The 22,413-nt window shown below is 46.4% G+C and overlaps 1 long non-coding RNA gene across 4 annotated transcripts in view; it reads left to right on the forward strand.

The window, feature by feature from the left end:
- Window positions 1–18,122, forward strand: part of LOC144509282 (uncharacterized) — a 34,258-nt gene extending 16,136 nt beyond the window's left edge. For 2 of the 4 annotated variants that reach the window (XR_013500435.1, XR_013500434.1), the window contains exons 3-4: window positions 4,405–4,443; window positions 17,887–18,122. This is a non-coding gene — a long non-coding RNA (uncharacterized LOC144509282). Of the gene's footprint in view, window positions 1–4,404; window positions 4,444–16,863 lie in introns of all 4 variants that reach the window. The other 2 variants (XR_013500436.1, XR_013500433.1) reach the window with 2 other exon arrangements.
- The last annotated feature ends 4,291 nt before the right edge of the window (window positions 18,123–22,413 follow it).

Raw genomic sequence — 22,413 nt, forward strand, 5'->3', positions numbered from 1 at the left:
TACATATCCTTCCTGAGGTGTGGTGCCCAAAACTGAATGTTATATTCCAGACTGGGTCTGACTAAGGTTCGGTACAACTGATGCATAATTGTTTCCTTTTTGTATTTCAACCTCCTTGAGATAAAGGTCATTGTCCTTACTTTTTACATTGTTTTTGCACTTTTTATGCATTGTATACTTGGACACCCATTCCAGCTTTCCTCGTCTCTTACCACTTTGACTTTGTTAGATTCAAAGTGGATGACATCAAAGCCCATATCTCCTGGTATCCGGATTGTTGGTGTATTTCATAGAAGGCAGAAGTGCAGAAGGCATACAGTGCAGAAGGAGGCCATTCGGTCCATCGAGTCTGCACTGATTCTCTGAAAAGAGTATCTTACCCAGGCTCACCCCCCTACCCTATCTCCGTAACCCCAAGCATTTACCATGACTAATGCACCTAACCTACACACATTTGGACACCAAGGGACAATTTACCATGGCCAATCCACCGGAATCCGGAGCACCCTGAGGAAACTCACGCAGACACAGGGAGAACTTGCAAACTCCACGCAGACAGTGATACAAGGCTGGAATCAAACCCAGGTCCCTGGCACTGTGAGGCAGCAGTTCTAACCACCATGCCACCGTGCTGACTGGATGCAAGTTGCGAGATGTGGGTTGGGACCCTGCAGAGGTCCTGACGTACACATGTGTGGGAACTGCAGTGCCATGGACCCTCCATAGAAATATCTGACACTGAGTTAGGTGTTAGGGAGTTAGATCAGGTATGCAAACTTACTATGTGTGTATTCTAGAAATGTTAAGCTGGTTAATACCTAGTCTAACTCAGAGATCAGCCGGCATAACTGAACTTAGCACCACAACACCCCCAATCATCTAAATCCAAATATCTCTCACCCAATCATGCACGTCATCCATCCATTGATGAACTCACTGAAAGATTTGGATAAGTCTGAATATGGCAGTTACTGTTGCTGACAAAGTGACATGACCTCTCCCCATCAATGTTTCTTGTGCTTGTCAGTCTTTGCCATGGATGTGTACATTGACCCATCGATGTTTCACCAGGATTGGAAACCTGTCAGGTCGCAGAAACCTTCGCAGGCAGCGTCAATGTGCACAGAATCGACCTTGACTGCAACATCCAGGCCCATATTTCCCAGCATTGGTCTCTGTGAGAACTCCCCAAAGTCACATGGAACTTTTTTTGATGTATGTTGAAAAGCAGAATACTGCGGAGTCTGGAAATCTGAAATCAAATCTGAAATAAATGCTAGAAATAATCTGCAGGTTGTGGCACCTTCTGTGGAGAGAAAGAGTTAGTGCTTCAGGGTCTGTTATCTTTCATCAAAAGTCACAGACTTGAAACACTGGCTGGGATTTCACGGCCTCACTCGGGCGAGACTGGAAATTCCTGCCCAAGGTCAGCAGAGATTTCCGTTATCGCACTCTCCCTCACTCTGATTCTGGATGAGCAAGGTGGTAGAGTTCCAGCCATTGAGTGGAATTTTACAAACCTGTTGTGGTGGGGCCGGGGCTGGAAAATGTGGCGAGGCATTCGAAAGTCCGTTGACTTTGGCGGGACTGGAAGACCCTGTTGGTGGGAGGGGCTGTAAAGATCCACCCAATAATGTTGAGGGTAGTGCAGTGGATGTTGTCCACATGGATTTTAGTAAGACGTTTGACAAAGTCCCACATGACAGACTGGTCAAAAAAATACAAGCCCATGGGACACTGGGTAATGTGACGAATTAGATCCAAAGTTGGCTCAGTAATAGGTAACAAAAGTTAATGGTCGCTGGCTGCCCTTGCGAATGTTTCATTTGTTTCAAGTGGTGTTCGGCAGGGCTTGGTGTTGGGACCACTGCTATTTGCTTTATATATTAATGATTTGGACTTGAACATGGGGGCACAGTTGGGAAATTTGCAGACGACACAAAAATTGACCATGTAGTGTAGAGGGTAAGCTCCAAAATGATATAGATGGATTGGTGGAGTGGGCAGGAAAGGGGCAGATGGAGATCAACTCTGATAAGTGTGAGGTAATGCATTTAGGGAGGTCAAACAGTAAAGGGAATACACAATAAATGGGAATATACTAAGAAGGGTAGATGAAGTGAGAGATCTTGGCATGCAAGTGCACAGGCCCCTAAAGGTAACAGTACAGGTAGATAAGGTTGTAAAGAAGGCATATGGAATGCTTTCCTTCATTGGCAATGGTATAGAATACAACCGCAGGGATATAATGATGGAAATGCACAAAACACTAGTGAGGCCACAACTGGAGTACTGTGCACAGTCCTGGTCACCACATTACAGGAAAGACGTAATTGCTCTGGAGTGAGTGCAGGAAGATTTACTAGAATGTTGCCAGGGCTGGGGAATTGCAGCTATGAGGAGAGATTGGAGAGGTTGGGGTTGTTTTCCTTACAACAGAGAAGGCTGAGGGGGTGACATGATTGAGGTATACAAAATTGTGAGGGGTAGAGATAGAGGAAGCTTTTTCCCGTGGCAGAGAGTTCAAAAACAGGGGTCATAGATTCAAGCTAAGTGGCAGAAGGATTAGAGGGGACACGAGGAAAAATGTTTTTATGTCGAGGGTGGTGAGTGTCTGGAATTCACTGCCTGAGTTGGTGGTGGGGGCAGAGATCCTAATCTCAAGTACCTGGATCTGCACTTTAAATGCTGTAACTTGCAGAGCCATGGGCCGGGTGCAAGAAGATGGAATTAGAAAGGGCACCTGGGTGTATTTGGGTCAGCATGGACAGGATGGGCCAAATGGCCCCATTCTGTGCTGTATCATTTCTGTGGTTCTAGTTCTGTTTCTCGCCATAACCTGCTGATTATTTATTTTCAGCATTTTCTTTTTTTATTTCTGTTTTACATAAACATTGCAGATCTTGGTAACGTCATTGGCACCTGATTGCAATTTCAACTGGGTTATGTGAGTGACAAGCATCCTCTCCCTGTCACTGCAGACCGTTGCAGACAGCAGGGAAGAGAAACAGGGCTGGAAGGGACTAAACCGTGTTTTGTTTGCTTTCTTTGTGAGGCAGGAGTGCTCTGCCGGACCTCATTACCAAAGCTTAGACCTTCCCTGTCACAGATACGCCCTCCTTCCTGATGACAAGATCCCAAGAGATCCTTCCAGCAACTGATCCCACCATCAACATCGGGTCACTAGGCTGCTTCTAGGTCTCAACTGACTGCTTCCTTTGATTCTTGCCCACAACAGGTGGGAAGTCAGCTGTCAGAGATTTGAACGTGGTCCAAGAGCTAAAATGGCCTGGGTTTCATTTCTGGAGCGCGACTGTTCACCCACTCAAAACCCAACTGCTATGTGTTCAAGGCTGACTGACAGAATTTTCATATGATAGACAGGTGATGCTTTTAACATGTTAAAAATCACAAATGAGAGATTTGTACCCAAAGTACAATATTTTGAAAATAAATCCAGCATGTATCGGGGTTAGAGAAGCGTTTGTTACAACTTTACAATAAGATGTTTGGAGGAGAGTGGCTCTATTGATAATGCACCCCATTCCCCCCACCAGGGTATGGTAGCACAGTGGTTAGCACTGCTGCCTCGTTGTGCCAGGGACCCGGGTTAAATTCTAGCCTCGGGTCACTGTCTGTGCGGAGTTTGCACATTTTTCCGCTGCCACTCTGCGGCCGATCCCTCCTCCCCATCGGAGGAACGAATCCCTCCTCTCCGGAGTGACTGCATACTTCAAACACCACGACTGTCATCATTCACCTCAGCGTTCCGCTGCCCCCCAGAGGATGATACGTCACACCCCCTCTCCTCCCACTCCCCCACCCCCCAGGGGATGATCGATCACACCCCTTCCCCTCCCACCCCCACCCCCAGAGGATGATACGTCACACCCCCTCCCCTTCCACCCACTCCCCCCACTCCAGGGGATGATCGATCACACCCCCTCCCCTCCCACCCCCAGCCCCAGAGAATGATACGTCACACCCCCACCCCTCCCACCGCCCCCCCAGAGAATGATACGTCACACCCCCACCCCTCCCACCGCCCCCCCCACCCCCAGAGGATGATACGTCACACCCCCTCCGCTCCCCCCCCCCCCCCCCCCCCCCCAGAGGATGATATGTCACACTCCCTCTCTTTTTTCGAACTGCGCATGCGCAGTTCAGAGCTCCGATCGGTCCGCCAGCGCTAAGCCCCGCCCACAGCGCGAATTGTACCGGAGTCGGCAAAACGCGTATGGGCGCGCTGGAAAGAGGATTCCGGGCTCGGATCTGTATTACGCCTGGATCCTGCCCTTTGGCTCCGATTGGTAAAATCGAGCCCAAAGCCTTGAAGACACTGCAAATGTTACATTGGGTTTTCTAAAAGCTTAGTTTAAACTGTGTTTTATTATATGTTCGCAGATCACCTTTTCTACCAGGATGGAGCTTGGTGAACACAAGGTAAGTGTAGGCCAGTAGGCTGGTTACAAAATGTGGAACCAGTTAAAAGTTCAATTTGTAACTATTGGTTGACTAATTGCTGTGTCTAACAGATATCCTTTTGCTGGCAATGCACACCTATGTTCTATCTGATCAAATTCAGGATATGGACATGACAGCTGAAGGATCCGCTTTTAAGAACACGGGTGGAATTCTTCCATTTAGTCCCATGGTCCCAATAATCCCAATAGTCCCATGGCAGGGACAGGAACATGGAGTGTTTCCCGCTGCGACAGCAGGCAGCTAAACACGCCAAAACTTCTGGCCCCACCTTCATTAATTATGCGTCTGGGTGTTTCACACAATATTCAGTGGTGGGGTGGCCTGGATGGTGTGTAGTCCACCATCTAGTCCGGGCACCATATTGAAAAGGTGCCCAACATCACTGATCCACTGTTGAAGAAAGAAGGTGGATCACCTGGAAATTAAGTTGATCTCTGGGAGCACTCTGAGGCTGGAAGATGGACCCCCTCCAGGACACCAAATCTGGAAGGTCCCCCCCTGCAGATGCACCCCCCCCTCCCCCACCCCCTGCTGTGGTGTTCTAAGTTTGCGGACGGCCTTCATCCTGAGCTCCAGATGCTGCCCCCAGCATTGTTCACATGAGTCATGACATCTGCACGCCATGTTGTTCCGAATGTCTCTCACACCGGAGTGTTTACCCACCGGGCATCGCGGAGAATCTGGCATGAAGGGTCCGCCGTTCATCTGCACCATCTGCATGGTTGGCACGATGGCACAATGGTTAGCGCTGCTGCCTCACAGCTCCAGGGACCTGTGTTCGATTCCTGGCTTGGGTCACTGTCTGTGTGGAGTTTGTACATTCTCCCCGTGTCTGCGTGGGTTTCCTGCGGGTGCTCCAGTTTCTTCCCACACTCCAAGGATGTGCAGGTTAGCATTGGCCATGCTAAGTTGCCCTGTAGTGTCCAGGGATGGGTAGGTTAGAGGGATTAGCGGGGTAAATATGTGGGGTTACGGGGATAGGGCCTCGGTGGGATTGTTGTCGGTGGGCTGAATGGCCTCCTTCTGCGCTGTAGGGATTCTATGATTCTATGATTCTATTCTATGCATCCCAATAACAGAGTTCATGCTGGCCTCTGGTGGGTTTTCCGACCCACCATGGCGGACACCGGTGAAAGATTCCACCAATGTGAATATGGTTTCTGGGCCTCACTCTGTATTCTCCCTCCCCGCCTGCCATCAAACCTGCCGATGGGAGCTTGGGAGAAATGCACCCCAGATCTCTCAGTCTGTGGGCTTATCCTCTATTTAGAAATGATGCAGCATATTGTACTTACCATAAAATAACTGCTCAAGGAAATAGAAATGCATTTGCAGCATTGAATTTATCTCATGTAAAAAACAGCAATGAGGAAAATAAATATATGACATGAGATCTTGTTCTGAGAATAAAATATTTCAAAGCAGCCATTGTGATCAGAACTGGAACATTTAGGCAGAGTGTGAGATAAGATTTATGTTTTCCTTACAAATCAATATTTTCAGAACTGCGTTTACCAGTTTTTTTCTGGATACCCAGTCAAGCCAACGTCAAGAAAATGGAGCAAGACAAAAAGGCACTGAGCCCCACCACACTTTTAAGAATAGTTTTAACAAAGCTCATGTTTCAAAAAAAGGCATGGCAGCCCTGTGAGCCCTCAGCCAAATGGTTTGAAAATATCCTGTAGATGTCCAGCACCTCCCTGGAAGCAGAGAAAACGAAAGATGCAAACTCCCCCGCAGGAGTTTGAGGGTAAACTGCAACAATTACATTAATCATAACCCTTAACATTTTTACGTCTGAATTCTTCCTTTCTCCCCATACACAGTGTAATATTCGCACTTAAGACAAAAATAAATGCACTGATAAACTCTCATTGCTGATCCGATTTAGAATTATAAATCCCTGCAGAAGGAGGCCATTTGGCCCATCAAACCTGCTCCGACAACAATCCTACCCAGGCCCTATCCTCGTAACCCCGTGTATTTACCCTGCTAATTCCCCTGACATTAAGGGGCAATTTAGTATGGCCAATCCACCTAATCCACACATCTTTCAGACTGTGGGAGGAACCCGGAGCACCTGGAGCAAACCCATGCAGACACGGGGAGAATGTGCAGGCTCCACACAGACAGTCACCCGAGGCCAGAATTGAACCCGGGTCCCCGACGTTCTGAGGCAGTGGTGCTGACCACTGTGCCACTGTGCTGCCCATTCATAGAAACATAGAAACATAGAAAACTACAGCACAAAACAGGCCCTTCGGCCCCACAAGTTGTGCCGAACATATCCCTACCTTTTAGGCCTACCTATAACCCTCCATCCTATTAAGTCCCATGTGCTCATCCAGGAGTCTCTTAAAAGACCCTATTGAGTTTGCCTCCACCACCACTGACGGCAGCCAATTCCTCTCGCCCACCACCCTCTGTGTGAAAAACTTCCCCCTAACATTTCCCCTGTACCTACCCCCCAGCACCTTAAACCTGTGTCCTCTCGTAGCAGCCATTTCCACCCTGGGAAAAAGCCTCTGAGAGTCCACCCGATCTATGCCTCTCAACATCTTATACACCTCTATTAGGTCTTCTCTCATCCTACGTCTCTCCAAGGAGAAAAGACCGAGCTCCCTCAGCCTATCCTCATAAGGCATGCCACTCAATCCAGGCAACATCCTTGTAAATCTCCTCTGCACCCTTTCAATCTTTTCCACATCCTTCCTGTAATGAGGCGACCAGAACTGAGCACAGTACTCCAAGTGGGGAATGAATGGACTTTCTCAAATGTTATTCTACTTATGGATTATGTCCATCAGATCACACTAGGGTTGGCAATAACTGCTGGCCTTGCAATGTCCAGAGCTTGATAGCGATTATAAGCAGGCCACTGGTTGATTTTTCCCTCCTGAGCCCAGGGCACCATAGAGGATTGTAGCACTTCTGGTGTTCCCCTGGCTGAGACACGTTAGATCAACTAAATCAGTGAGGGTCTGAGTTTTGTTGTGGGCATCGAGACCTTGACATCAGGGTGAAAAGTGCACTTGCCGGTGGCAGGATTGCCTCAGCAATGTTACCGCAGACGGCCTCCTAATTGTTCAATGCTAACACTGATACTGATCACCTAATCAGTAGCTCTGAATTTGCAGCGGTGCCTCTAGGAGAGGCGGAACTGAGGAATGCAAGAGACCTTGGAAAATTGGAAAGGCGAGTTTGATTTTTAAAAATTCAAAAATCAGGAGGGAGCTGAGGGGCAGAGAGGAACCCCCCTCCAGAAAGATTGTTCAGCCCGCAGAGGCTGTCTTGCCTGCCTGCCTGCAGCCCCTTCTTTGGGCCCAGGACGCTCCTGGTGGTCTGACAGCCCCCCTGGGCTATTACTGGGATGTCGCTTTCCCTGCACTGCAGAGAGTTTTGCCCCACATCAGGCAAACTACTGCCAGCTTTGTAACATGGCCCCCAAATTGGCTCTTTAATAATGCTAATCAAGTCTTGGGAGTGGACAGCTGTCCGCATCCAGTCCCATTGCTGGTGAAAAGTTCTGGCAGTGGAAATCCACCCGTTCCCTGCAATTTTACCAGCATCCCCACTTCTGAGCACCACCCCACCCCCACCTTGCAGCCACTTCTGAGCCCCCCGCACAGCTCCTTCTGCGCCCCACCCCCCCCACAGCTACTTCTGAACCACAATTACACTTCCTTCTGAGCCCCCCCATAGCTCCTTCTGAGCCCCCCTCACAGTTCCTTCTGAGCCCCCTCATAGCTCCTTCTGAGCCCCCCCATAGCTCCTTCTGAGACCCCCTTCCAATCATTCTGAACCCCCCCGCACAGCTTCTTCTGATTCCCCCTCATTTCTGGGCCCATTGATTATGCTCCGATGCCACACCAGAAATTCAGGCTCTTGTCCCTGAGATACGCTTCTGACCACAAGTTTGCTGCATCACTGGCCCACTGACTTCCACCTCCATAACATCACTCATCGCAGCCCCTGCCTCAGTTCAGCTGTTGCTGAAACCCTCATGCATTCCTTTCTTACCCCTGGTCCTCATTATTGTAATGCTTTCCTGACCACGCTTCATAAATTTGACCTCATTCAAAACTTTCAAAGCTGACTTGCTGGCTTTTCCACCAAACTTTCCTAGCATTTTGAAAAATAAATGGAAGAGGTGGGACCCACGCCATCACGAAGGGTTCCGAATGAGCCTGCCTCACCTGCAACCTTGGCTCCCCTCCACGGACACCAATGGACATGGACCCTACCTCTGCCCACAACAGGGAGCCTTCCCCCCACGAACATGGAACTCTCACCCCCACCCCCTCCCCCACAGACCACACTCACGGACCTCCCCAATGGAAACCCCCTGACATTCTCCCCTGGCATTGCCCAGGCACTGCCAGGATATTGTCCGGGCATGACCCTCTGGCCTCAGGTGGCTGCACTCACCTGTGCGTCACTGGTGGGTTCTCTTTGTCATGTCCCCATTTGCCAGGACCTGTTGCAAACCCCACCTGGTCATAACATCATGTCCGTGTGGTGGGGGAGAATCCTTACGTGGGGGAAGCCCGTTAAAGATATGGTAATGGGGTTACTGACCTTTCATGGAGGGATCCCCATTATGTCATTGGCTGGGAGTGGGGACATTCTGAACGAGAAATCTCCCCGGTGTGAAAGCCGTTTGTGGTCTCCCATTAGCATATCCGCCAATAACAGGAGCAGAGACACCTGACCCTTGTCTTTAAATTCCTCCATGGCCTTGCCCTTCCCCCATCTCTGTAACCCACTCCAGCCTGGCAATCCAAAGTCTCTGCACCCATCCAATTCCAACCTTTTGCACATTCCCAATTGGAATTGTTCCTCAGTTGGTGGTTCCTCAGTGCTTCCTTTTTAAAAAAAGTTTATTTATTAGTGTCACAAGTAGGCTTACATTAACACCACAATGAAGTTACTGTGAAAATCTCCCAGTCGCCACACTCCGGTGCCTGTTCGGGTACACTGAGGGAGAATTTAGCATGGCCAATGCACCTAACCAGCACGTCTTTCAGACTGGGAGGAAAACTGAGCACCCGGAGGAAACCCATGCAGACACTGGGAGAACGTGCAGACTCCGCACAGACAGTGACCCAAGCCAGGAATTGAACCCAGGTCCCTGGTGCTGCGAGGCAACAGTGCTAACCACTGTGCCACCGTGCCACCCCTTTTTCTAACCCACTTTCCTTCTATATGATGCTCCTTAAAACTTACCTCGCTAACTCAATTTCTGCCCACCTGCCCTATCATTTCCTTATGTGGCTCAGTGTCAGATGATCATGCTTTTGTGCAGCACCTTGGGACATTTCAGTACCGTTTAAAGGTGCTAGGTAAATTCAAGTTTTTGTTCTAAGTAAATAGTTCTGGTATTTTATTCTATGTTCAGTGAATTAAGTTTCTCACTACTTTTGATTTTGTTTGTTCTTCGGCTTTTCTTTGGCATGCGATGTGAAACTAAAATTGTTAAGGTGATAAATAGTGAGGAGGATAGCCTTGGGTTACAGGAGGATATAGACGGGCTGGTCAGATGGGCTGATTAGTGGCAGATGGAATTCAATCCCCCGTCTAAGTGTGAGGTGATGTACTTTGGCAGGATAAACAAGAAAAGGGAATACATGGTGAATGGCAGGACCCTGGGAAATATGAAGATCAGGGGAATCTTGGTATGCATGTACACTGGTGCCTTCAGGTAGTGGGACAGGTGAATGAAGTGGTTAAGAAGACATACAGTATACTTGTCTTTATTAGCCAAGGCATAGAGTTTAATAGCAGGGAGGTTATGCAGGAACTGTATAAAACATTGGATAGGCCACAGCTTGGCAATTATGTGCTGTTCTAGAATCCACATTATAGGAGGGATATGATAGCACTGGAAAAGGTGCAGAGGAGATTTACCAGGATGTTGTCTGGGCTGGAGAATTTTAGTTATGAAGAGAGATTGGATAAACTAGGGTTGTTTTCCTTGGAGCAGAGGAGACTGAGGGGGTACATGATTGAGATGTATACAAGTATAAGGTACATAAATAGAGTAGATAGGGAGAAACTTGTCCCCTTGGTGGAGGGATCAATGACGAGTGATTTAAAGTAAGCGGCAGAGGGTTTAGAAGGGATGTGAGAAAAAGCATTTCCACCCAAAAGGTGGTTGGAGTCTGGAACTCACTGCCTGAAAGGGTGGTGGAGGCAGAGACCCTCATAACATTTAAGAAGTATTTAGATGTGCATTTGCGATGCCAAGGCACACAAAGCTATGGGCCAAATGCTGGAAAATGGGATTACAATAGTTAGGTGGTTTGCCTTTGACTGGCACAGATGCAATGGGCCGAAGGACCTTTTTCTGTGCTGTATATCTCTATAATTCTATGACTCTGTGTTTAGAAGTTAACATCCTCCCTCTGTTTCCTTCGGCAATCAATAATGACCTCTTGCTCTGGAAAACTGTGGACTTTTAATAATCCGTGGCAAAGAGATTTGTGCATGTTTTAACACCACCTCAAAAAGACGGTTCAACTCTGTGTGAGGCACGGTCTCTCAGCAATTGGTTGTGATCTCTCTGCCATGGACTGGTTTCAGGAAGAAAAGATTGTGTGGAGTGCGATAAAATTTAACATGTAATTATTCTCCATTCATCCGAAAAGAGGAAATGGACTGAAACGTACAATTTGCTTTGGAGTAAATTGCATTTGATGGCAGGGAAAATTACAATTTGCTGATACCCATCCAAAGATGTGCAGGTTAGGTGAATTGGCCATGGTAAATGTGGAGGGTTACGGAGATAGGGCTGGGCGGGTGGCGGGGGGCATGGGCCTGGATAAGATGCTTTTTCAGACAGTCAGTGCACACTCGATGGGCCAAATGATCTCCATCTGCACTGTAGGGATTCAGGTGATTGTGTGATCCAGCGTCAGGGAAAAATATCAGTGTCCTTAATGCTTGCTGTGTTCTCCCTCCTTAATATCTCAGAAATGAGACTGCCAATTGAAGTATCAAATTAGGCATTGTTTTTCCTCCAAATTCAGGCTTTACACTGATTGAAACTGGTCAATTGATTTTACATGATATTTGTGGCAAGTGAATGAGCTGAACTCTACAGGGACTGAATGTTATCCAAACTAATTTTCCTTGGGATTGATAATGGTCCATCATACAGTTGTCCTTTGTCCACTGGGATTGAGACAATTCAAGTTCATTTTGCTAGGGATATGTGTTAGTCATCACAGAATGAACCTATGTCCTTTGGGATTGTGATTGTTCAAACTCATTTCAGTTGTGGCTGATCACAGCTGTCGGGCAAATGAGAACTACATTTACTTTTACTCTTGGTCCAAGGTGATCCAAGTGCTGACACTGGTTTACTGAGGACATATTAACCCTTTAAGAGAAAACATTGTGAGTGCTGGGAATCTGAACCAAAAACAGCAAAGGACGGAAATTCATAGCAGGTCAGTCAGTATCTGAAAGGGGGCACAGCAAGCTAATAGTTCAGGTTAGTTCATTAGGTGTTTAGTACACTCTTTACATGGAGCGGGGGTGGCAAGGTGGCACCGTGGTTAACACTGCTGCCTGACAGCTCCAGTGTCCTGGGTTCAATTCCTGGCTTGGGTCACTGTCTGTGTGGAGTTTGCATGTTTTCCCCGTGTCTGCATGGGTTTCCTCCGGGTGCTCCAGTTTCCTCCCACACTCCAAAGATATGCAGGTTAGGTGCACTGGCCATGCTAAATTGCCCCTTAGTGTACCGGGATGTGTAGTTTAGAAGGATTAGTGGGGTAAATATGTGGGGTTACGGGGATCGGGCCTGGGTGGGGTTGTTGTCAGTGCAGACTCAATGGGCCGAATGGCCTCCTTCTGCACTGTAGGATTTCTATGATTTGCAGGCTGTTTGAGTTCTGCGAATAATGTAAATAAAAGGTACATCTGGTACAACCTTTGCGAATATATTACAAAATATAAAAACCCATTTCAAGCCATTTTATAAGTTTTCCCATTTGCTTGTTTTCTCCTCTCGCGGTGACTGCAGTTGTGCAAGATATAATAACATTGTTCTTGTTTCAGATTCCTCCCAAAAAGCTAAAGTATTAATCCTTGTTTTAAGTACTTGCTAATCTTGAAAGTTGTTTTTGGTGCAAGTTCCTGCCTGCATAATTTTCTATAGAATCAGGAGTGGAGGAGGGCAAGGTTTAGTAGTAGCAGGTATTGCCTTGCCCTGTGACAAGCCAGTCAATACTTAAGGGATATTATAGGAGCTGTATGCACAGACGTTGGAGCGAGCTGGAGTCTTCTATCTTGTTGCAACTCTTCAGCTGCGTGGAGTAGTTCTGGGAACCCTTCTAGACTCGAGACGGATTTCTCAGGCAAAGATCTCCAAGGAAGAACAAGTAACACAATATTGTATTTAGCGTGTAAATATTTTCCTCAGAACTTTCATATTTTTTAATGTTTTGCTATATAACAAACTTAACTGAAGAAATAAGTCTTCAGTATATTGGTGAAACCAACATGGCAGCTGTAAAGCCTTCTTAATAATATTTTGAGGATTTACATTAGTTGCTTTTCTCTTGGTGGGTTTGGTTTGTAGTTTATTCTGGATCATTTGTATGTTCTTATTTCTTCATTAGAAAGTAATCTGCCAGGTTTTTTTCCCATGTCCTGTTTGTTCGTTGCTGCTTTTTAGCCATGGCTTTTCACTATTTTAGGAAAATGGGACTACTGCTTATCAAATTGGAATGGACAGCAAATTTTACTTGTAGATAACTGTAACATCATGTGACCTCCTCACCCCATCGCACCACCAAATGTGAGAGACAAGTTACAAGCCATGGTCAAAATTTTTAAATATAGATCAATGGATGGATGTACAATTTCTCCCTTCCCATTTTGGAAACTGGTTTCTTCCCAGCTGATGGGGATAGGGTAAAGAACTGTACCCTTCATCTCAATTTTCTATTTAAGCTGCTTTAGGAAGGATTGTAAGAAGTCTCACAACACCAGGTTAAAGTCCAACAGGTTTATTTGGTAGCAAATACCATAATCTTTCGGAGCAGAGCTCCTTCGTCAGATGGAGTGGATTGACAGGCTGTGTCTCTTTTCCCTTGGAACAAAGAAGGGGCTGATAGGAGTATTTCAGATTATGAAAGGTTTTGATAGAGTGGATACAGGGGGAATGTTTCCACTTGTGGGGAAGAACATAGCAATGGTCCATCAGTATAAGATAGTCATCAAGAAGTCCAACAGGAAATTCAGAAGAACGTCCTTTACCCCAGGAGTGGTGAGAATATGGAACTTGCTACAACAGGGTATGGTTGAAGTGAAGATTTAGATACAGTTAAGGGGAAAGGAGACAAGCATTTGAGGGAGAAGGAAATAGAGGGTTACGATTGTAGATTTAGATGAGGGAAGATAGGAGGGGGCTCAAGTGGAGCATAAACACTGCCATGGGCTAATTGGGCTGCATGTCCTGTTTGTGGCATATATCATATATAATCCTACGAATTGGGTCATTAGAGACTGTATAATAGTATGCCTGATCTATGCATTTTCTATCTTTCCCAACATGTAAAATAATTCCAGTCCATTTACACTTAGCTTTCAACAGTGGTTTATAAGAGTTTCAGCTCAACTGCACTTTTTTCAGTATAATTTGCCTGAAATTGACATAATCAGTGCAAACGATTGTGGCAATCAAAAGGGTGGCACGGTGACACAGTGGTTAGCACTGCTGCCTCACAGCGCCAGGGACCCGGGTTCAATTCCGGCCTTGGATCACTTTCTGTGTGGATTTGCACGTTCTCCCCGTGGCTGCTTGGATTTCCTTCAGATGCTCTGGTTTTCTCCCACCGTCCAAAGATGTGTAGGTTAGGTTGATTGGGTATGGTGAATTGGCCCTGAGGGTGGAATTTTCCTGCCCCGTCCTCCACGGGAGTTGTAGTGGGTGGGACAAGGACCATGCAAAAGTCCATTGACCTCGGGTAGGATTTTCCGGTCTTGGGGAAAACGCGGCTGGAAAATCCCGCCCTTAGTGTCAGGGGGATTAGCAGGGTAAATGTGTGGGGTTATGGGGATAGGACCTGGGTGGGATTGTTGTTGGTGCAGGCTCAATGGACCAAATGGCCTTCTTCTGCACTGTAGGCATTCTATGATTCTATGAATTCTAAGTGCAACTATTGCTATAATATTTTGCACTTATTTTTAAAAAAAATTAAGCAGGAAAAAAACTCTGTCCACAAAACTGGTCACACCACCAGGATGAATTGACCATTGGAAGTTCTCGTTGATTGCATCAGTTGTGAGCCTTTGAAGAGGCTCCAAAAATTAAATTGGTTTTGAAAGGGACTATGATGCACTATCAATTACGACACGAAGACTTCTGAGAGTGAGGGAAACTTTTATTCACTGAGAACAGGAGCACACCCTTGTAGCTGACCTGGTCTAGACTGAGGCAAGGAGGAGGGACCATCACCTTTATATCCCACTCTGGGTGGAAAGAGAGGGGTCTCAGGTGGAAAGGGAGGAGTCTCGGGCCAGGTGCAGCATGGGTGTGTCCAGGCACATACATGTAGTAACAATGGTTCACGACAGACTATTAAGATGTTTTGAATATAATTTTTCCTGACTAAGAAACTGACTGCTGTACCCCAATGTAGTAAGAAGTCTCACAACACCAGGTTAAAGTCCAACAGGTTTATTTGGTAGCAAATACAATAAGCTTTCGGAGCGCTGCTCCTTCGTCAGATGGAGACCAGATGGAGAAGGAGCAGCGCTCCGAAAGCTTATGGTATTTGCTACCAAATAAACCTGTTGGACTTTAACCTGGTGTTGTGAGACTTCTTACTGTGTTCACCCCAGTCCAACGCCGGCATCTCCACATCGTGTACCCCAATGTAACCAGCATACAGTTCTGTAAATATTTTAAATTGTCTTCAGTTATTTAAAAGTGGATTATTCACAAGTTGTTACTGTGATTCAAAACGCTTATTGAATAATACAGCACCAAAGAGGCCCTTCGTCCCATCGGGTCTGTACTGACATAATCACACTAAATCTACATGAATCTCACTTTCCAGCCCTTGGCCCATGTCCTTGAAAGCTCTGACATTTCAAGTGCTATTCCATGTACTTTTTAAAGGTTGTGAGCTTTCCTGCCTCTACTACCCTCCCAGGCAGTATATTTGGGTGCAAATATTTTCCTCAAATACCCTTTAAGCCTCCTGCCCCTCACCTTAAATTTGCACTACCTCATTACTGATTCATTAACTAAGAGGAACAGCTGTGTTTTATCCACTCTGTCCATACCCCTCATAATCTTATACATCTCAATCACATTCCTCTTCAGCCTTCTCTGCCCTAAAGAAAACAACCTGAGTCTTTCCAGTCTCTCTTGATAGCTCAAATGCTCCATCCCAGGCAACATCCTCGTGAATCTCCTCTGCACCCTCTCCAGTGCAATCACATCCTTCCTATAGTGAGGTGACCAGTACTCCAGCTGTGGCCAAACCAACATTTTGTGCAGCTATGATGTGTGACAAATCCACTTACAGCTCTGTCAATCATTCTAGACGTGGTTACCACTCTTAAATGTTTCAAATAAATATGGAGCTTTCACAGACAGAAGCCTATCATGCCTTGACCCCAGAGGTAGAATAACAGTTTTCAGTACACTCTCATACCTGGATCCCTCAGAACCAGTTTAACTCTAAGCAGGGTCATGTACGCTAACAAATAAATACTCGGAGGAAACCCACACAGACATGGGGAGAACGTGTAGACTCTGCACAGACAGTGACCTAAGCCAGGAATCGAAACCAATTCCCTGGCGCTGTGAGGCAGCAGGGCTAACCACTGTGCCACCGTTCGGTCCATTGTTTTGCATTTGTTTTGCATTGGTTTTCCATCTACATTTTAAAGTGCTACCCAATTACAATGGTTCAGCCCAGGGCAGATTTTGCATTTGGCAATACGCAAATGGGCTTGAATGGAAACCCGAGGAAAGAAATCCTCAAAACTAAAGTTATTTTTGGTGAAGTTTGTGCCTATTTTGCCAATCAACGTGGATTTTCTCAGAACTGTACAGTGGATTTATTAAAGGTTTTTATGTACCTGGTGACAGGATTCTTCTAATCAAAATCTCTTTCTATAATTACTCATATTCCAATTGTGTTGGTGCGTGTTCGTTATGGGATTTGTTTTGCTTCAAGCATCACAAACTCCAGTCTATTTCTTCACTTGAGTGTAGGTTCTTTCTCCTGGCATCTTAATTAATCTCACTACAGGAGAAAGGCTCTGAACACCTCCTGCACAGCAGGATCAATAACTGCTCTCAGTAATAGAAAAGGGTGTCATAGGGTAAATATTTATGTGCTTAAATCTCTTTAGATCAATAGGAGAGGAATTGGTGGAAAAAAAACGTCATGATTGAGACTTAATTGGAGATTGCTTGATAGGTACAGAAGTCAAATGCCGTCGTGGCTACTGAGTGACAGCCTCGAAAACGAAAACGAAAAAATGCACCCAGAAAGGAGTTTGTCATTCAGCTTGTTTCTACAAGATCGCACAGAAGGAGGAGGTAAAATTTGTTAGCGTACATGACCCTGCTTAGAGTTAAACTGGTTCTGGGGGATCCAGGTATAAGAGTGTACTGAAAACTGTTATTCTACCTCTGGGGTCAAGGCTTGAAATCAGATGAATCCCAGGGCATGATAGGCTTCTGTCTGTGATTGCTGCAAATAGTCCAGAATGAAACACTTTTGGCATTTCCCATCTAGTTCATGTGCGTTCCTTATTGACATCAATTGCAAGGAAAATTGGGAGCACAGTAAAGCCAACATTTAAACTGATCCTGTTAGTTGCCCGCGGGGAGCTTAGTTCAAGTGAACACCGTGCATCCATCAATACAAATCTTTAGACAAAGTGTAATATATGAGGGTGTTCTTGGAGTTGAAAATGGCTCAAGGGACAGACTAGGAGATGTGTTGCATTGAAACATTGGGATTGAATTCCCACGCAGAATCTCCTGATCACCATTTATGCCATTTTTCCGGGCTTTCCGTGGATCTTCCGGCAAAGTTACAATGGAAGATCCGGATAACCCCTATGGACATTCAACCTCGATGTGCCTTTACATCTACAATCTAGATGTAAGTCACTTGGAATAGTGGTTAATAGTGAACAGTGGGTTACAAAATAATCTGAGGGTTTAACCTCTGTTTTTACAGTCATTATATTAGAACCCCTTGGAATATATCCTTACACATGGCCTAATTCCACATAATTTGTACCTGGGTGTTACATTATTGTAGGAAAAGCAAACTCTTTCGGGTGAACATGTCTTTTTAAGGTGTTTTCTGTTCTACCTTCTATGTTTTCTGAAGCTTGAAAATTGCTGTTGTATTTTAGCAGTGTTTTTATTTGATGGACTGTTGCTTTAGCTGAGAATGTGTGTCTGCCAAATTGCTTGGGGGCAAAAAGCAATGCGAGGGATATAACAGAGGAATAACATAAAGATCTCTTTTGGATCGCAGGATCAAGCTTCATCTCATCTTCGTTGTTTTCATTGTAAAATAGGATGTTTAGCGATGTGGTGTAACATGGGAAACACGTCCCTGTTTTTTTATCGGCGTAACATTTCCTCGTCCTCCGGCAGAAGCAGATGCTTTGCTGAAGCTGGTAAAAGAGAACCAGATCGACTTTTGCACGGATTTGGTCCCCTTCAACCAGCTGCAGCTGTGCATTCATCACCTCACTGAGTGTCACAGTCACCACATGAGAATTGATGGCCAGGCTGGAATGAACATCCTGCCCCGGATATCTGCAGGTAAGCAGAGAAGTTGGATACAGTGAAACCCATTGGACTGGTCTGGATCCTTATGACAAGAAGCTGTTAAATCCAGGTGCGATAAACCAAACACAGTGGAGATTTTAAGTCGGGATGCTAATTGTATTCAAGGCAAGTTACTTATTCATTTACGGGATGTGGAGTTCACTGGCTAGGCCAGCATTTATTGCCCATCCAAAGATGCCCTTGAGAAGGTGGTAGTGAGCTGCCCTCATGAATTGCTGCACCAAGACAGCGTGCCCATGTGTCTTGCTTGATGTGGTGTACTTGCAGGCCAATGATGCGACAATAGTATATAAGTAATCTCCGGGCTTGCTAGTGTCTCTCCCCCCCCCCCCCCCCCCCCCCACCCCCACCACTCCACCTCACACCCCGACTGGCCAGGAGAGGTTCCCACCAACGGGGATTAAAGCTGGTCCCCAAGGGGACTAGGTGGGATCACCCCACTGGTGAGGACAGAGGCCATTGAGGGCCCCTGGGAGGTCGTGGGCAGGGGTGGGTGCTTGATACCCTGGCAGTGCCAGCTTGGCACCCTGGCACTGCCGACCAGGCACCAGGCAATACCAAAAGGTATGACCAGAGAGGGCGGGGCCTACTGGCAGCAGGGCCAATCGCTGGTAGGGGTGGGGGAGAACAGACCCGCTGTGCACTCGGTGCGAGAGAGAGGGTTGAGGCGATCGGAGCTGCACATGGAGGGGGGGGGTGGCGGTTCGGGGCTGGCCATAGGGGGCTGGCGATTGGGGCTGGCTTTGAGGGGCTGGCAATTGGGGGCTGGCCTGGAGGGGGTGTTTGGGTAGGACGGCGATCGAGTGGGAGGGAATGTCGGGTAGGCCAGTGATCAAGGGTGGGGGGAGGGGGGGGGGGCAGGTAAACTGGCATTGTGGTGAGGTCATGGAGGCCGGCGATCAGCGGGGGCAAGGGGGCCTGGGATGGAATTGGAAGGCCGGCAATTGGGAGTTCTGATTGCCGGGTGCATGCCTTCTAAGACCAGTTAGGTTTCACCCCATTCTGATACCATGCTGCTATGGATGCATTATTTGATGTGGGGGTATGATTCCAGCACATGGGCTTGATAATGAGATGTTAATTTATTACAATGAGGTTTCCAACGTTGAGTGCTGGGAAAGATAGCTCACCACTGACAGGAGGTGGGGGACAATTGGCGAGCTCTCATTTCTCATTTCCCGATTTTCTCCCCCTCTCACTGATGATGCAATGAAGTCCCCACCTGAATTTAAATGTCTTTCCCACAATGTGTTCTGCCCAGGTAAAGCACTCCCCCATCGGCAAGATTTACAACAGGTGTTGAAAAATGGGAAGCAGTTGAGGGGAACCCATGGCGTGGGGGGGTTGGGAGGGGTGGAGAGACATGCCCAGGCACTGCTCTGCCACCCTGGCACTGGACTCTGTGTCAGGTGTGGGCCCTCTAGGAAGCCTCATTATGGGGTGGGGTGTTGCCCAATGTTTGTGTGGGAATTGAAGGATCACCTGTGTCTGTGGGTCTTGGGGGGTGGTGGGGGAGGAGCTTTGTTTTAACACAGATCGAGGCACTCTTTAAAGATGGCACCCTGATCTCTGTGGAGCTGGCGTTGCTGGTTCTATCAGGCCCCGCCCTGCCAGCTTGATGGTGGAAACCATGCCCCTAGATTCTCACATGCCGGTTTTATGTATAGAGTGCTAAATTCCACCCCACATCTCAGGAATGCAAATCAGAAAAGGCAAATATTCTATAAATTGGCAAAAATATGTAATGTAAAAATATGTAATGTGTAACAAAGGGCGGGATTTTCCAGACACGCTTGTCCCCAAGACTGGAAATCCCGCCCAAGCTTAACATACATTTGCATGGTCCTGTCTCACCCGCTAAGGTGGGCGGTACGGGAAAATTCCACCCAAAACACTTATATAAGCATTTCAAGCTAAAATTGATTGGTTTTCAATAGTGAATATAATATGCATGCATGGAAAGCAGATTTCCAACCTCAATTTATAGACTCTTCACATAATTATTCACTTAGCGATTAGTTATGTAGATAAGATCAATGATCAGGAGTAATGTGTTCCTCACCAATTTGCCTTTTGAAAGGCACATTAAAATGTTTAGTCAAAAAGACATTCAGAAATGAGGGTTTTATGGATGAAATTCAGATATACTGACGGCATTAGGCAAGAATTGTTTTGCCTGTAAGTGTTGCCGTGGTGCTAAACAGAAAGTCACATCCCTCTGGAGACACCAGCTTCCGAGCAAAGAGAAAACTACAACATCAGCATTGTCACAAATCACATCATTAGAGTTATGATTAATGGTTCTTTAAGCCTCATCGGAGGAGACAGTGGAAATGACTATGCCTTGGCTGCTCATTAAAGAGGCTGTATCATCAGCAGTTTGTAACATCAAAGCATCAACTCCTGTTGACACAACGTTCCAAGGTTGTGATGTTGACAATGTCACCTCGCCACTTGCACTGCCATTGAGATTTTCTTTTAACAACTTACATGGCTTGGAGTTTCAGAAATCAAATCCTCAATCTTTATTTTGAAAGCTACTCTATTACCAATTTTAAAAACACAAGAACAATGGGGGTGGCACAGTGGTTAGCACTGCTGTCTCACAGCGCCAGGGACCCGGATTCAATTCTGGCCTTGGTTAACTGTCTGTGCGGAGTTTGCACATTTTCCATGTGTCTGTGTGGGTTTCCTCCAAGTGCTCCGGTTTCCTCCCACACTTCCAAAATAGATACAGGTTAGGTGGATGCTAAATTGCCCCTTAGTGTGCCAAGATGTATAGGTTAGGGGGATGAGAGGGGAAAATATGTGGGGTTATGGGGATAGGGCCTGGGTGGGATGGTCTGTTGGAGAGTTGGCGCGGACTCTGGGGCTGATTGGCCTCCTTCTGCACTGCAATGATTCTATGATTCTATGAACATAAGATATAGAAGCAGGGAAACCTGCCCTGCCATTCAATATGATCATGGCTGATCTATGCTGGCCTCTACTCCTTCTCCGAGCCATTTCTCCATAGCCCACTATTCCTCAATCTATCAAATAATTATCCACTGCCACTTTAAATACTTCTAATGATTCAGCCTCCACCACCCTTTGGGATAGAGAATTCCAGAGATTCACCACCCGCTGCGGGAAGAAATGTCTATGCACCTCAGATTCAAACGACTGGCTCTCATGCTTAAATAACTGGATCCGAGATTGTCAGTAACATCAAATTTGCATCATGATGGAGGCTCTCGCAAGCTCCTATTAACTGTGCCTCATCTTTCCTGTTAGAACAATGCAACCACATGAAAATGAGGGTTACCCGTTCTTTTAACAAGAATCAGTTTGGGTCAGGAATGGCCTATGTGTCGTCAAACAGCAATATATTAGAACAGATTTATTCCACCTACTTTCAAGTTTCAGTTGAAGGGAGCAGTGAGGTTCTTTCCGGTGCGATGGTGAATGCCAGTCAAACTGACAGTCAAATTTCAGGACACAAATTCACTGAGAAAAACTGCCCCCGAGTTCATGACTGGCACAACATTTCTCAAAGGGAGTCTGCAAGGAACCACAGCCCAAAACAATATTAACTTTCCCAATAGTAAAAGGATGCTCTCTGAGGCTGGTGTTTAAAGCACAGAGTTAGACCTAAGCAGTGAGAGATTAGCTTTGCTTCTGACCCACCCGACATAATTCGGTAATGTCTCTCGGTACAATGTGGAAGCAGTTTATTCCGCTCCATGAGTGATACAAACCAGCAGCACAAAATAATCATTCCCCCACTCTCACATTTCTTTGCACCGGTAAATTCGAGCTTTGAAATGTGTTAAATTTAACATGTTTTGAAGGAGGGGGAAAATGTTTCCATTTGGAATTGTCAATCAGTGGAACCTCTGCAATGTTCATTCAAACAGATTGTGAAATAAACACCAAACACGACAGGGTCCTTTTTGTTTTAAAGTTTATTTATTCGTCACAAGTAAGGCTTACATTAACACTACAATGAAGTTACTGTGAAATTCCCCCGGTCGCCACACTCCGGCGCCTGTCCGGGTCAATGCACCTAATCAGCATGTCTTTCAGACTGTGGGAGGAAACCA

The sequence above is a fragment of the Mustelus asterias genome, chromosome 21 (genome assembly GCF_964213995.1).
Source record: "Mustelus asterias chromosome 21, sMusAst1.hap1.1, whole genome shotgun sequence".
NCBI lineage: Eukaryota > Metazoa > Chordata > Chondrichthyes > Carcharhiniformes > Triakidae > Mustelus > Mustelus asterias.